Here is a 17,745-nt window from a genome sequence, read left to right on the forward strand (position 1 = left end):
ACAAAAAAAAAAAAAAAAAAAAGATAACTTAAATCTCAAATCTGATTTTCTGATATATAGACATATATATATATATATATATATTTAACTATATATCGTAGATATACATGTACCTGTTCAGCCTAGATCAGTAGAGATAATATTTTTCCTTCCAAGTGATAACTTCTATATTTTGGAAGAAAATTTAAATTTCTATTCATTTCTCCATCATCTTTCACTATTGTATGAAGCTATATGAATGATCACTGCAGCAGTTACCCGCCTCCAGATATATTCTATTCACCTGTTTAGTTCTTAGTAAATGCTGGACCCAGAGAGAATGGCTCATATGTATGCTTGGAACAGTGCTGTGTTCAGGAGTCTGACTTGCTGTGGTGTGGGCATATGCTTCCAGTAATCCAGCCCATGGCTACATTAGCATTCATTATAATGAGGATGCAGTTTTGGTTTACATTAAAGATATAATAAATATACTATTTTTTTCAATGTTACACTTTTATGTTCATCATCTTCATATTTCATCTTACTGGCTTTGATCTTTCAATTGAAGTCTTGATATTGTTTCTAATCTTAAGTCCAGATCTATTGCAGTATGACAGAAAACAGAAGTCTTTAGATTCTTCACTCTATGACTCTCACTGGGTCATCTGATTTCCTGAATCTTGCTTCTACTCATTGCGAAAAACCAAAAAACAAAAACAACAAAAAAGAAAACCACAGAAGGACTGAAGTCTAGTAATAAGTCTTCTCCAGAGAGATGTGAGACTTAAATGTGAGAATTTAGGAGAAAGCATTCCATAAATTGGGAAACAATATGTAAATGACAATAGCAGCAATATGCCTGGGTTGCTTCTCCATTTTTGCCAATCCTGGAGATGATAAGCATGATATCTGTGTCTTTAGCCAATTCATTGATTCAAGTGCCAAGAAGATTAAAACCAAAATATTAATCAACATTCTTTAGGTTTGTTTACAACCTGTTGTGACTCTCTCTGAAGGTATTGTGACCCTGCATAGTTTACCTTTGCCACAAAGATCTTATGAGCCTGGCTGTGTGTCAACCTATTATGGTAAAGTAGTTACCTTCAACAGCTTTGAGGCAGACAAGATTGGCTCCTCTTCCAGTTCAACTATTTGCCTACATTACTTGATCTCACTGATCCTCTGTTTCTTATCTTTTAAAAGGGAGATAAACAAAGTACCTTTTTGCTAGGACTATTGTGGGCTAAACAAAATAAAACGAATAGTATCCACTTGTTGAACAGAACACAGTGTTTAACAATCACTCACTACATGTATATTATTGTGAAAAATTTCTCAAGTTGATCCTCTGGTCTTATAAAGTAGAATTATTTCAGAAGTAATAAAATAAGTTAGACTAGTTTAACTCTTACTTAAATCCTTGTGAACTTGTGTTCACACCTCATAACCACCACATTCCTTCATTAATACTCACAACCATTAGCTTAAAAATCTATTCTTGACTTTTTCTCTTGCTACTTAATAATAGCTGGCCTGATTGTGGAAGATAGGGAATCTATCTACCTTTTTTTAAAATTGGATCAACGTCTCCATTATTCACTCATCTCTTTTGGTTGCTGGCATTAATCTACGAGATTAATCCTCTGTTCATATTTACTCATTCAAAGAGAATATTTTGAACATCCACTATTTGCCTGATACTCCAGTTGGGAATAACTGACACCCAGTGCTGGCAGTTAGAATTCATTTACAGAAACCAGGCTTTGTCTGTCTCTTAGAGAGTAGCAGTCAGCCCCCTTTTTGCATTGTTTGTGTGTGTGGACAAGTCACTTAACGCTGAGTCACTATTTCCTCCCCAGCAAAGTAGGATAATAATAACTGCAATGACTACCTCGCAGGGTGAAAATATATGAGACAACGTGTTCAAAAAAAAAAGTTTCCCCAAAAAGCAAAACATGCACACACAAAAACTTTTGAAGTATTATTTGTTCTTATCATTTCTGCCTGCAGACCACTTTCCTTGCTGCAGACCTTGAAAGCAAAATATGAATTTAATAGTTCTGTTATCTGTTATCATTTACACCATCTGCCCCAGGCAGCTTGGCGATCACTTCCTTGTTCTTCTAGTTTCAAAGACAAATGAAAATATCTTTCTGTGGTCTTTAACATTTTCAACAAGCCCAAATTTCATCACTTATTTGTTATTTATACCCTTATGATATTTTATATTAAGATACAAGGGCAATGAGATCCTGCATAACCAGAAAAAGATTGAGATGGTTGGGAAAGAAAATATAAACTGAATATAGTCAGTGCAGTTGAGCATATATTTAGCTTCACTTTTGGGAAACAGAGCTAAAAAGATTGGCAGTTGTGGTGGGGTATTGTAGGAGGGGTTATATTGCACCCTCTGGTTATTAAGAGATGGCTAGTTAATGTCTCAGTGAACTCCAATAGAGATCACATAAAGAGTTCAACAGAAAGGACACCAGATAATCTAATGGAAGTGTCTTGAGCAGCAGTTTTACAAGGAAGTTAATATGCTGCCTAAAGTCACTTTTAACATACAATGCTTAATAAAAGAATGGTGTCAAACTAAACTTTTGTGAGGATGCTTCCAGAGAAGGGAGGTACTATTATACATGTATAAATATTTTTAGTAACATAACTTTGTAGGAAGTTAAAATTCTAAAGTAATGAATGATTATCATACTTGTTGAGTTACATGTTTTCTCTGTTTCTGCCAGACCAGTACGAGTCACCAGGCTCCTCATGCAGACAGGCTGGAGATAAACGGGCAGGCAAGAATATAGTTTTTCTGCATTGTTGATATGATGGAGAGTTTTGTGCTTTGGATAACTGGTATGGAGGTAGCAATATCTATTTCAAAAAGTGAGGTCTTCTTGCCTAGAAGGAAGACCCACCCACCACCTTGAGAGAGCCACGCTATAATCAAAATTTCTTTCAGAAAACAATTTTGGACATAGTGAGACTTTAAACTAGAACTTTAAACTCCATAGGGCAGAGGTTGGCAAACTAATTTGAGGGCCAAACTCCCCATTTACTTTTGTAAAATACAATTTTATTGGAATGTAGCTATATTCATTGGGTTATGAATTGGCCTTTCATAGACATTACATTGCAAAGACAGAGTTGAATAGTTTTGATAGACAACATCCGGCCTCCAATACCCAAAATGTTTACTATCTGACCTCTTATAGAAAAAGTTTGTCAACCCTGGCCAGAGAGCAGACATGGGGATCATTCAAGTCCATTGGGATTTGAGGCTTATAGTTACTTCCCCATTCATTTTTATCTGAAATAATTTGATACATCTCTTCTTGGACTTTTTTTTTTTTTAATAGCAGAGATCATACTCGGATCCTTATGATTCTGAAGCAGCTGGCAGCACCACTGAGCTAAATCCCCATCCTGTTGGACATTTTATCTTTAGCATCCCAACATCATTAAGGGCTCCTGACAATGAATTAACTGAAACATTCACACCTAAAAAGTTGAGTGAATTAGTATTCAGTTAGTGATTTTAGTGGTGTAAAAACAGAGACATGTTCTCTGACCTCTCTCTTCTTTTTAATTTGAATCTGAACAATTTAATGACACTTTTCTATATTGCCCTCCAATCTAAAGAACAGGAAAATAGACATTCTTCTGTAAGTAGACTCTGAGTTATCTGCCATGAATGGAAAGTAGCTGCCAATCAAGCTTGCCATGATTAGTGTCAAAAAGGAAAAGAGAGGGCTGGTGATTTAGCTCCGTGGTGCTGCCGCATGCCTTGTAAGCACAAGATCCCAAGTTCAATGCCCGGTACCCCCCCCAAAAAAATTTTATTGAAGGACAAGAGATAAACGGTTCGAGAACTGAAGTTATCCCTTTTAATAGATATGCCCTTTTGCTTATCTGTTCCATAGTCAATCATCCCATGCAATTAGTTAATCATCAATTCTGCAAATATAAATTGTGTGGCTAGTGGATTAGGTAACATATTAGAAAGTTATGTTTCTCAAAGACAAAAGTTTCACTAATATTTTTACAGAATTAAAAAAAAACTAGCCTGAAAAGATTTTTGTTATGTTCAGTGTTAAGATCAGCCCCAAAATCCAATGCTCTGAGCAGATACAAATTGCTTTAAAAAGAAGATATTGTTGGGACCCTCGACTTATAGTCCTTTTGTGTGAACAGCAAGAAAGCCCAGAGACACACTCTAAGCAGCCCGGGTAAGCACACAGAGCTTACAGATCACAATGATCTAACCCACTCCTGGCTTTATTTATTTTTCTGAGTCTCATTTTCCTGTTGTCCTACTTTCCTCACCCACTTATTTTTTACTTCATTTTATCTTGTGTGGTAATAATAAGTAATCCACCTTAAATCCTTTTTGGAACAAGGCAGGGTATAAGTAAACAAGTTAAAATGAACTGGCCTGTTGAATAGAGTTATTTAGTATTGTCCATCTGAATGCTGAAAAAAAAAGTATCTGCCAAAAACAACTATTTTGTTTTGGCATCACAGCTTCTGGGGTTTTCTTTCAAATAGAAATTGCTCAAGAGGTTCACAGGCTTCTCATTGCTCCTGCAAGCGCATGACTTTAGGACTGAGCAGAGAGAGGGAGGTGTTTGCTCTGGAGTACACTTGGTACAAAGGTGGCAACGTGAGGCCATTGCAACCGCAGCACAGCACCTACATCTAATTATGTCCCCAGTATATCACTGAGGGCTCCTATAGCTTACTGCATACATTATTGTTTCATCAGTCCTGGGGGAGAAAGTCCTAGAGTTTACCATTTGAATAGTGCCCTACAATTTGTGGAGAAAGTTTACACATCTGGCATCTTACTGAAGCCTCACAGTTACCACGTTAATTTGATTTAGTATCCTCAGTTTACAGTTGAGGAAACTGTGACTCAGAGAAGACAATGTGCGGAGGAACCGGGATTCAAATTTAGGTTTTGAGACCACACCACACTCAGGTTCTCTGTGCTTTCCCTAGCCCTCAACAAATTCATAATTGTGTGATGCAAGTAATACAGAGTCCATGTGATGGGTCACAGCCTAAGACTTAAAAATTATATGGAAAATTAAGTACCAGACTTGCTTTTTCTAGCAGTTGCTTTAAGTCACTGCATTCATTTCCTGAGATTGCTACAAACTTGATAGCTTAAAACAACAGAACTTTATTTTGTCGCTATTCTAGAGGCCAGAGTCTGAAATCAAGATGTGAGTAGGACCACGTTCCCTCTGAAGGGTCTACGAGAAAATCTGTTATTTGCCTCTTCCCACTTCTAGGCAGCTCTAGACACTTCTTGGCTTGTGGCTAGATCTGGTCAATCTCTTCTCTAGGTGTCATCTCCTCGCTGTGTCTGTCTTACAAGAATATGTGCAAAGACCTGTAGCACACATTTTGGATAAGCTTCTCTTTAAAACCTATAACTTACTTACATGATTTTGTCACAAACAGTAATATTACCAGGTTTTGCAGACTGGAATATGGACATGTCTCTTTGGAAGCCACAATTCAGTCATCTAAAACCACTGAACTGAGTGATGCTCTACCTTTCCTAAAACTAGATAATCTCAATGAAAGTGGCTACTACATAACAGGTGCTCAATAAAAGGATTTCACCCTCTTATCCTCAAGAAAGCTTCAAGTACAATCACACTACTTTTGAGATAGTTTTCCTCATGGGTCCATTGGAATAATTCTCAAATACTCAAAATTTCCCGCTCTCTCATTTTCTCTTCAGATTTTATTTTCCTAATAACCCTGCATTCACTTTCAGGACATAGAACAATGAATGTTTTGAATTCTATTTTATCATGGACCAGGATGGTGCTTCTCAAAGTTACTGGTATGAGGGATTAGCTTTAACTTTGTGAGATAAATTAAAATGTCATAGTAATAAAAAAAATCACCATGGAAGCATCCAATAAATAGTTAACTTACATCTTGTTGCAAACCAATAACACTTTGTGTAACCACACTGTTCAAGAACCTCATTTTCAAAAGCAGTGATGACAGATACCTATATGTCTTTAAATTCCAAGATTCTTCATACTCTTGCATTATTACCCTCTTAAAACTTCCTTATTGACATTTACCTTCCTTGCTTTCTCACTTTTTAAAAAAATTAAGTAAGTCAACATAAAAGTTAAGCATTCAACAAATACTATAATTTTAGCAAAGTTAGCTTTTTAAAAGGCAGTCATTTTTCCCAGCTGTAAAAGATTGCTTCATAATGAGATTTAACACCACAAAAACAATAATCATATTCTTGCACTTTCTGAATGGTCTGAAATACATAGTCATAGAAGTATAATTAATTTCTCATTTACTGTGTTTCCATCTAGATGTACATCTTAGTTATACATGGGAATAGTCTATTTTTCCTTATGATGGATAAGATTTTGAATAAAATATGTCTTTTCTAAATATTTTAGACTGAATTTTGTCCTATTAAATCTTAGTGCTCTCTATAACACTGTTTACTTTTTGCTTAAAATCTTTGATTTCATTTTATTACTGTTGCTGTTTATAATTTCCTAAGGTCATAAATATTATTCTTAGTAAACTCCTACTTTGTTTATTTATTGAATGAATGAACAAATAGTAATTAGCAGGGACCACCTCTACTCTACAATTCCTTCACTGTCATGGCTCTTATTTCTCTTACCTAGTTGTCACTTAATCTTGATTATTTTTCTCCTTCCCCTTTGTCTTTATCCTTGTTCTCCACTTTGATCTAGTCCCCTTTTTCATTTTGAGTAGTACATTTTCCTGACCCGATAGTCATGATACAGAAGACAGATTCTTTCCTTTGGATACCTTTTACATAACCAGCTATTATCCTTCTTTCTCCTTTCTCTTCCATGTCATGACCACACGCTCAAGGTAAAGAAAAGCATCCACTCATCCTCCCAAGGTCTCCACTTCCCTTTCTGATCATGGATAGGGTTCCCAGATAAGATTCCTTTCAATGAAGGCATTTGTTTCCATGAGAACTCCTGGAGCAGGAGGAATTGAAGAATTTGATGAGTCTCATAGGGTTTTCTATCATATCTAGAGGCGAATCATCTCCTGTCTCCAAGAAGGCAGCGCACAAACTGATGACTATGCCATAGTTTTCCTCACATGCCAGGTTCTTATACAGCCCCCTGCACACAGCGAGCAGACAGTTACAAATTATTAAGCAGTTCATGTCTTCATTTGGTTGAGAAAACACGATGCCATCATTTTAAAGCTTAGCATCTCCTGGAGGCTGGGTTAACTCCTCTTAAGCAAGTCGCCCTCCAGAATCTCATGAAAGCTCCGCCCAGCCTAATTTCCTCTTCTTTATCCACATCTGTGTCTGAGCCTCCCAGTTACCATTAGTGACAGGTTTAGAGTCACTTTACGGTTCCAGGACACCTTTTTATCCTTGGCATAGCTCTAGATATTTAACCTTAAAAAAAAGAAAGCCATCCCCTCCCACTCTACATCCTATGATTCATTTCCCTCCAAGGTAGGCTCCCCCAGGACCCACTGCAGAGCACAATATGATTCGCCCACCTCCTCCCTTCCCTTTTATACCAGAGAATAAGCACACAGGTCCTTCCATTTTAAGATAATGTGGAGAATCAAATGGAGATAATGACAACAATCCTGAAAAAAGTTATCCAAAAATGAAGTAATGTAAGTGTTGGCCTAGTTATTTCCCTTGGCATATAATTACTGGCTCCCTTTTTATCTAAAATGCTCAGGAACGAGAATGAGGTCTTATTAATTTTTAAAGTATTCTACAACTTTTGTTATAATATTTGTCCCCATATAAGACTTCCAGGTTGACAAACCTGGCCTTCCAGTGGAGGCCATTTGGGGACACAGATCAAAAATAACTAAAGGTTCCTTTTGAGCACTTTAGGCTCCTCTCTACGTTTGCAGATTTGTCGTTGCTCCTGCTGAAATTATCCCAGCTTTTTGACTCTGTAAGTCCTTCCTCTTGTTCTCTCCTGTCTCCTCAGAGAGGAAAAGACCTTATTTATTTCCTTGAAGATTCTCCCTGACTACCTGTCCCATCATTGATTGTTCAGAGAAATCTGCCCTGTGTAGCACATGCAGTTCACGCACCAGCCAGGCACAAAAAGTTCTACTTACAGCAGATGCTAGCTTGTTACCCACTCTTTCAGATACCACCTGCGTGCAGTTTCTCTGACCTTGGCCCTGGTGATAATGGAGATCTCCCTTGGTGATTCCTATCATTTTATGAACAGCCAGGACCAATCACTTAATTCCTAGGATCAGAACAAAAGAAAACATGGTCTCCTTGTTCAAAAAACATACTAGGACTTTGCAAGGTCCCAAGTTTGATCCCCATACCAAAAAAAAAAAGCACTAAGAATTTCAAGATAGCAACAGAATGGAATTAAACTGAGTACAGGGCCCTCTGAGTCCAGAAGTCTGGGCGACAACCTGGCTGTGCACTCCCAGCAAGCTGGCCTTGCTATGAGTATGTCCATCTGGAACCCTGTTCTTAGCCTTTAAACTTTTTTTAAATCTCCCTTGATTCACATACCCTCTTTGGCTAACTTTATAATATTCATGTTTCAGATTCAGTGAATTTGTAGTAAGAAAAGTTGATTTCTAGCTGTAGGCAACAATATACCCTTGCTCAGGTAGAGTTGTTGTTAGATCCATGAAGAAGATACAGCATAATCTAGTGGATGCAGTGAGAGTAATTACAAAATATCATAAAAGTAATGTTCTAGAAGTATGGAAAGAAAAAAGGTAGAAAAAAGTATGAAGAAAGAGAGAGCAAAAGGAGGGGAAGGAGGGAGAAAGAATGATATGTGCCTAATTTCTACCAGTGGAAAAAGATAGTTCCTCACACCTTGCCCATCAGTCCATGAACAGGTGATCACCTTGGTCCACATATTAGAGGGCACTAAGAAACCTGTCCTGTCCTGGATCTCCTCTTCACTTGCTTACCTTGATTCCTGAAATTCCACTGTTAGAGTCATAGCTGCAAGTAGTAAAGGTACTGATAAGATCCTATCCAAGTAATAGCCTACCAGAGCAAATTTCAGTGAGGGGAAAGGGGAGAGAGTGTAAAGGTCCAAAATGCCCAAGGAAAAGGAATTTCCAAAGAGACAAATGCTCTGAAGGAGAAGCATATATCTCAGAAAATGAGTCTTTCTAATTCATAGGTGTATATGGGGCCAAGACAACTGTTATCCCACTATGAACTCTTTTGATCTCATCAAGCAAGGTTTTCTAAGTCCCAAGGGCCAATGGAAAGACTATTAATAGGCAATCATAGAAAAGCTCAGTATTATTTATGCTTATTTACCACACCTACTGTAACGCTGCCCATGTCTGTTGATCTTACCCTCACCTCAATACTTTGCCATTGTCTGAAACTCTGGAGTGGCTTCTCCATGCTTTCCATCTCCCTTGGAAAACATAGTGAAAAGGAGGAACACTGGTCATCCAATCTAACATCATCAAAATTCCTCAAGATATGAGTTAGCAAAGGCATCATTCCTCACTTCTTGTTGGCAGACCATTGGAAGAGATGGTAATCTCTATGAAATTTACCTGTCTATGTAGGCAGTAATGGTGCACACCAATCAGCCTTTTTACCCACCAGAGCAACAGGTTACAATGGAAAGGAGGACGGATTCAGAGACATAGATCTTTCAAGAGCCACTCCTTTATTTTTTACATTGACTGGGTCAACTATATTCTGAGTCTCTGTTTCCTCATCTGTGAAATGGGCATAAGGACTCCCTCCCTGAAGGGCTGTGGGAAAAAGGTGTAGAAAGCCTAGCAGACAGACAGCTTTTGAAACTGCAGTTCACCCCCCACCATTAGTTCCCTATTTGAATAAAGCACAAAACATTGCAAAGTTCTGCATTATTAGAACTGTTAATCCCACTGTGAAAAATAATTTTTAACAATTTTATATACATCCTAAATAATACCTAAATTCCAGTACAGCTAGTCCAAGAACTAATGTTCCTTGCTGCACATGAGTTTCTAAAGTGATGTCTGTCCATGAAGGAAAATTTGAAATTAAGTATGTGGTTTTGTTGTTATTAATATTTATGTGGATCCCTTGAATCAATCATTCTATTCCTAGAATTATCAACAAATGAATTTATAAGATTACTTCAATGACTTGTGTACTACATTAGTTACATCAGAGAAAAAAATCCTCTGAACTTATCATGTGAACACCCAAATCATACTTCATATCTTAGGGAAACACTAATAAATCTGGCAACAGGACTGCAGAGACCTTTTCCAAAATGGTCTAATTTACCTATGCAGCTCCAAAAATAAAAATTTTGTGGAGTGCTGGGTTCAATACCCAGCACAGAAAAGAAAAATTTTAAAACTATACTATTAGCCACAGGGGCTTTCTCAAAACAAAAACAAATAGTCTGGACTCAAAGAAATAAAAGGACTTAACACAGGCTTCAAATTCCTGAGGTGGGAGTCGTCCGTGGATCACAGCAAGCTGACCATGCATAGAGAAGCTGACATGGCATCCGGCTGCTAAGGAAAGAACAAGAGGCCAGAGGCAGACATGAAGAAGAAAAGGAAGAAGATTTGATTTTATGAAAGAGTTTTCAAAATACTCAACCCTAAGTGAGGATTCAATCAGATAACTACCTTTGAAAAGCTTTTCAAACCCTGCTAGTGGAGCTGAGCATAAGGGTGTTTGTTTGGGGCCCTCAGTGGGAAATAATAAATTCTTGGTGATTGATGGTACTTATGTGCTGTTGGCCATTAAAAACATTTTCTGTTTTTGAGTCACAACGGAAGCTAGAGCTTGAATTTTATAGTTCAATTTGGTCTTTTTTTTTTTTTCTTTCCTGGGTGAGCCTCTATTAGATTGAGGAGCTGAAAGTTTGTAGAGTTAGCGGGACCCCAAGAGACTAAAAGCCACGCCAAGTCAATGAGGATAATGCCAAAGATTATCTACCCTTAGTGAAAATGTAGGCTTCAGAAAGAAAATGAAAGAAGAATGATTATAAAGAATGACAGTCTATAACTTACATAAAATGTCTTGGCTAGGTTGGCTAGGTTTACTAAAAAAAGTAAATAAATTAAAAGTTTGCTTGTTGACAGTTGCTTAAACTCTCCTTTGCTCCATTTTTGGCACCCTGTTGAGAGGCTAAGCTAGTGTCACCCCATAAAACTACAAGAATAAATAAGTCTTCAGAGAAGGTTCAGTTGCTCTGGCTTGAGAGGTAAGAGTTTGAAGGGCAAAAAGGAGATTTCATAGTAAATAGTAGGTTTTGTAGGTGTTGATGGTGTTTTCTGTGTCTTTAAAGAAGTCCTCCAACTTGGGGTTTGGGTCTTACCTAAACTGTACAATATTTTTTAAGCACATTTTAGTTACACTTTTGAAAACCATGCTTGTCATTACCCCAGTCCTGGTAGTGACTGAAAACAGTACAACATAAGAAGTTGGGGGTAACCACTGATCATACTTAAGCCTAGTGCGGTCACTAACAATCCTGCCTGTGTTTTACTTTAGCGTTCATTTTTCTCACCTGTAAAGAGGAGAGCACTTCTAGGTTCATAACAACATCGGGTACAGAGTAGGAGATTTACACAGAACAAGAGCTAATACTTTTCAGGAGTGTGAAAGATACAAAAAGTAAACAAAAAAATATTGCCTTAAGGCATTTCCTCATTCTAGTCCCAAGTCTTTCCTGTACTCTGATGCAACCATGCAGTTGTTTCTGCTCCTCTGGGCCCCGAAATGGGCATGGGCTTTCTCCCACTGAGTAGTTCTACTAAAACATTTGGGTAAATTCCTCTCTATTTTTTCTGCATCCCAATTTCCTGTAAACCATAAAACTGTAAGACAAAGAATAATAAGATCTAAGTTTTCCTACTGCAGACTTGATGAAGATGAATTAGACGACAACAGTCAGGAAAACATGGAAGGCTTCCTATGACCGAGTCGAAACTAATTCAAAATGAAAATCATCAATTTGACTGTGTTCACATGTTACTTAAAAACCAATGGCGAAGCAAAGTGAGGGAACTCTGAAGCCATTTAGCAACTCCCACTTTTACACTCAAGTCTTACTTAGCAACTTTGAAATACCTTGGCTCTGAAAACACAATGATCATTAATGATGATATTTTATAGCCCTTTAAGATTGGAATTTCAGAGCCACTTTACTAGATCCCTGTCACATTACCTTTCCATTTGTGTAAAAATTTTTTTTCTTTTCTAATTTTCTCCACGTAAGGATTTTTTTTTGGGGGGTCGACAAAGAAAAGAAAGGAATTTTTTTGACTGAAAGATTCATGCTCTGTGCTAGGAATCCCTCACAAAAAGAAAGGTAATCCAGTGAATGAGAAAAGGACTTTCAACTTTGTTGATCCTAGAAGTTGAGTCTTTATTATGTAGTTAAAAACAAATGCCTGCCTCTTGCCTTTGGATCTAAAATAAGAGGTCACACACAGAGCTTGCACAAAGATGGGAAAGAATATAAGGAAAGGTTGGGTTGTTTTCTCTCTGATACACAAACATCTCAACCAACTTCTCTCTGTTTAGGCCACCATGAACTTTAGAAATTACTACCTCTACACTGACTTTCCCAGAATGTTCAGAAATTTCTGTGAAAATTTTTAATTTATTAATTATAAAGTAGTCAATTGTTCATCTACTTCTGGCTCTATTTATCAATCTATTGACTCTCTTTCTCTACACACACACACCACTGAATATTACTTGCCTTGGAAAATGTAAATGGAATTTCCTATTTCTGTTGTAACTTCCACAAAATCATCCAAGTTTATGAGAGACCTTGAAAAACCAACTTTGAGGGGGGGACTCTAACAATTTCTCTGAGGCAAATAGTTAGAAGAGACTATATTTTTCCATGCTTCCTCAGTTGGGCTTTTTTGGGTTTTATTTTTGTTTTTGTTTTTTTTGGTGGGTGGTGGTGGTGGTGGTGTGTGTGTGCATGTGTGTGTGTGTGTGTGTGTGTGTGCGTGTGTGTGTTTCCCCTTTGTAACCTTTATTCTTTGCATACAAAAAAACTGCAACAGGAATTTTTTTTCACCATTGGGGACCTAGTACTGTTGGTGAAAAAGCAAGCTCCCATCCTAGTGCTGAACTAAAAAGGCATAAACGTCTTGGATGTATCAAGTTTCTTTGTCAAGCAAACAAAAATAAAGACATCTAGTTTACTGGAATAGTTGCAGTGCTCATTAAAATTGATGACTTCGAAGATTCTGTGCCTCTCTTCCTTTAACCAGGGCTGTCAGCCAAGGATCTGCTGTGCTGCTAAAGACATCATGCTATTGGGGTGTTGTGAAACAGACCACTGCTGTTGCCTTTGCTCACTCTTCAGGTTTCAGTGCAATAGAGGAGAGGCTTGGGCATCCAGAGGACAATCAACAGTCATTTGGCCCAGGGATGTCAATGATAGGAGACCTAATATGCATCCTGGTATGTTATATCCATAAACATCGTTCAAAAAAGAAAGAAAAGGAGCTAGATTTGCATGGGGCAGAGTGGTTTTTCTTAGAAATGTAAGACTCTGCAGAAGTGTGCCTTTATTTTTGGCACAAATTGCTATAGCAAATTACATAGCTTATCAGATGTGGTTTTTTGGGCTCAGTGGAGAAACCACTGCAGGGACTTGTTCTCTTTGTTCTTTGTTCACAGTTGGGAATTTGGGATAAATCAGTGTCCTCTTATAATTCAGGAACAGGCTTGAATAATAAGTGCTAACAGTATTTGTGATCCAATTAAATTCACATTACTCTAACTTAACAAAGTAGACTATGGTCCTAAAAGAGATGTCCATTCTGCTCAAGAGATGTGAAATACAGTTTGAGCTTCCATGGTACTGATTAGCAAATGTAAACTTTGGGGGAAAGAAGAGGACAGAACAGATGGGCGACCAAGCCTAGTGAATTAGAGAACATTCTCACCAATCCTCTCCCTTATATATTAATATTATGGTTTAGAGCTAGATGTCCTCCCAAAGCCTCATGAACTCATAGGTGGGGCTTTTAGCAGGTGACTGGATGAAGAATGTGTGATACTCAGCAGTAGATTAGTCCACTGAAGAGTTTATAGCTAAATGTGATGTTGGGAGGTGACACTGATTGGAAAAGGTGGTCACAGGTCTCTGGGCAGGTTCTATCTCCCTTTCTGTTCCTTGAGTACCCTCTGCTTCTTACTTTAATGTCACGAGCTCTTTCTCCTCTGCCATGCCCCTTTGTCATGCTGCCCTGTCTTGGAGCCAACCAACTACGAACAGAAACCTCTACAAGCTATGAACCAAAATAATCCTTTCCTCTTTACAGTTGTGGGATTCCGGTATTGTATCCTATCAGTGAGAAAGTAACTAGGACAATTTTCCATCTACATGGACTCATTCTCATATGGCAGGGAAATTAAATAGAGTATCATTTTGATACGATGACATTATTTATTTCATCACTGAAAAGGAGAAGGATAGATTTAAAACATAATTTTATAAACAGAAACTTTCTACCAGTTGGAAGAACCACAGTATTCGTGTGTTCATCAATTTATTCATTCATTTATACAAAACTAAAGCACTTTAGGGAATGCAAAAGAAAAAAAACAAGACTCAAAGATGCAAATTTATTAAGACTAGAATGCATGGCAGTAGCTAACCAAGTACATCTCACCAAGGGTACTGTTACATTACTCCAGAGACTGCAGATGGGAGAGCAAAGTCAATGGGGAAGCGGGGGGTGCTGAGAGAAGATGAATCTTAATTGGAAACTTTAATACAACATAGATTTTTGAGGGTGGGTTGCCTTGAACCTCTTTCCTCAAATGAAAACTTACAAGGAAATCCAATTCAGAGAGTAATGAGAGTTGAGCTCATCTCCTGTTGCTCTACACTTCCCCTATTCCTCCCCGTTGTCCCTCCTCTCCCACTGTTCACTGTTTGAAAGTCATTGAAACACAGAACATTCTGGGGACATAGATAAGGACAATGCACTCTGCACATGGAGAACAGTATGTGCAAAGCTGAATAAAGGGCTGCTGCTAGATTTTCTGCACAGTGAAAACATTTAGGCAAAGTAATCTGATTGAAGTGATTTAGTTGGCATTGTGAACCACTGAAGATTCTTAAGGTGGGAAGTGATGCGATAAAAATTAACACTTAAAAATATTAATGTGGCAGCCCTGTACCGATATTTCAGAGGACACAATCAGGATAATTCAAATGTTAGAAAGAGGAGCCCAACAGAGCTGCAACTCTAAAAATGAGGGTGCCACTGTTCAACCAGTCTCAGTGATTGAGTGGAAATGAGAGTAAAAGGAAACGCAGGCTAGAAAGTCATTTCTGACTGATCAAACTCAGTAATAATATATATTATACATGAGTAGGAATCATTAGTTTTTGTTATGATCATCATCTATGCTAGTCATAATGCATTTGTGTGACTGTTTAACTGATACCTTGCTATCCCTAGGCTATAAAATTCCATGAGATCAGGAACTCTGCTTGTTTGGTCACCAATGTATCAGTAGACCTTAGCACAATAGGTATATAAATAGTACATAAATATTGGTCTAATTAAGAAACTCAGTAAATGATAACTACAGAAAAAGAATTCAGTTTTTGTTAATTGAGAAAAATACATCTAAGTATACATTTCCCACTCCTGTATAGGACGGGACTAAAAACGAGTTGACATTATCAGTAACAGGTATAAAAACTAGGCCATCAACAGAAACTGAAGCCATGAGAATTCATTTGTTCACCCAAGCAAGTCTAAAGACAGAAGAACAGAATGAGCTGAGGAGTTTTAGGCAGAAACTAAATGGGAAACCGGAACAGTCCAAAGTAAAGAATGATTCTTTGAGGGTAAATTTGGAATAGTTTGCCTACACCCACACTCGGAGACATTTATAAACTGTAACAGGAAGAAATCCTCTTTCAAAAAAAGTTAAAACATTAGGGATTCTGGAAGTAGAAACAAAATATACAATTAATCAAGAGTTCAACCCTTTTTCGGGTCCCTAGCAGAACTCTGCAGTATATTCGGAAACTGGTGAATCCCCCTACCTGGCACCACATGCTAATAACATCCTGCTGAGAAACACTGACCGTGACATGGAGTTTTTTCTTTCCTTCTCTTTTCTTTTTTCTTCTACAGTGTTTCCCACTCTCCTTTAGTGGTAACACATAAAACATCTCTTTTCTAGAATTATATAATCAAATGAAATTCCAAAATCTCACTTGCTGAGCTGATTTTTGTGCCATCCCATCTAAATCTTCCTGTCTATTGTTTTTGTTGTTGCTACTATTGTGGTTGTTGCTTTGGTTTTCTGAGTTTTTGTTTTATTCTATTCTTTGGTTGTTGGAAAGAACAGAAAAAGAAAAATGGTGGAAACACACAAAATATGATTCTTTTTGTCAAAAAAAGTTTGTATCTTACTTAAACTATAAGACAAATAGGTCTTTCTTTTCTTCATAAAATTACAGATCCAAGGACATTATTACGACAAAGTTAAAATGTGGATTTTCATCTATGTAATATTTTCTCCTATTTAGTTCTGTGAGATATGTGTATTTTATTTAGGTACAGATTTTGAATGCTTATGTGTTAAATGCTAAAATTAATATATAAAACTTAAACGCTGAATTTTAAAGGTATTTTAAAATTAAGTCTAAGATTAATGACAAGTGCTGAGAATAGAAAATGGGTTGGGGGAGGGGTTGGCACTGAGGATTAAACTCAGGGCCTTTATGCAGTTTTTTTTTTTTTTTTATAAACGGGATCTTGCTAAGTTACTAAATTACCCAGAGTCAGCTGAAACTTGTAATCCTGCTACCTCTATTTCTCCAAATGTTCAGATTATGGTGCCACCACAGCTGATGAAAAGAGAACTTGAAGAACAAAAGACCCTGAGACCACCGAAATATTTCTTCAGGAAAAGCTACACAAGTACTTTCTGAGTTCATGCTTCGAAGAGTGGTGTGTAGCTCAAAGAAAACACCAAATTACCAAAGCCTGTGATCAGTCCAGTGTCAATACAGAGCCATGATGATGCTCTGCTAAATCTAAAATTTAAGCTTAGATGACTGGGGTTCTGCTTTAAGCTACTTCTTATCCATGAAGGTTTTTTGGAGCTTGTTCATTTATTCAGGGCATGCCAGACTCGAGAGAAACATTTCCAGTGTGTCCAGTGCTGCACAGAAGGGACAGTCCCTGCTCTTAGGAACTCAAGCTGATAGGAGGTCCCACCACAGCTACCCTCATTGTTTTTGGTTCCTCACCTTCCCAAAGACTTGGCAGCTGGCTGAGTGAAAAGACTTGGCTCTCTTTGATTCTATCAGTGTGTTTATGAGAAATAAACACCTTAGATAGCTATAATTTCACCTCATTTTGCAAGATTAGCATCATCTTCTTTTAGAATTCACATTTACACTTTTCCCCATTCTAATTCTAAATTTCAGATGTAGCCAACTCACCGGTCAGTGTCTTCTTTGCAACAACAACACTCAGCAAAAAGCAAGGAATATCCAGCTGCCCCCTCCCAGCATGCTAGAACATTCTAAAAGTTTTGTAGGACAAGAAAGGATTGTCAGCAACTGAGGAGGGAAATTGAGGAGGGATAAGTGGAGACACATGATGCATAAATAAAAAAAGAAAATGAGGGAAAGATTAAGCAAAAAGCCACTGAACACATCATCATTGCTTTGATGGAGCAAGATCCAAATATGATGGACGACCTGACAG

General features: G+C 37.6%; 1 pseudogene; it reads left to right on the forward strand.

The window, feature by feature from the left end:
• Positions 1 to 17,745, forward strand: part of LOC104863972 — a 47,927-nt pseudogene that overhangs the window by 12,952 nt on the left and 17,230 nt on the right.

Source organism: Fukomys damarensis, unplaced genomic scaffold (assembly GCF_012274545.1).
Source record: "Fukomys damarensis isolate Sample0158 unplaced genomic scaffold, DMR_v1.0_HiC HiC_scaffold_14, whole genome shotgun sequence".
Classification (NCBI taxonomy): domain Eukaryota; kingdom Metazoa; phylum Chordata; class Mammalia; order Rodentia; family Bathyergidae; genus Fukomys; species Fukomys damarensis.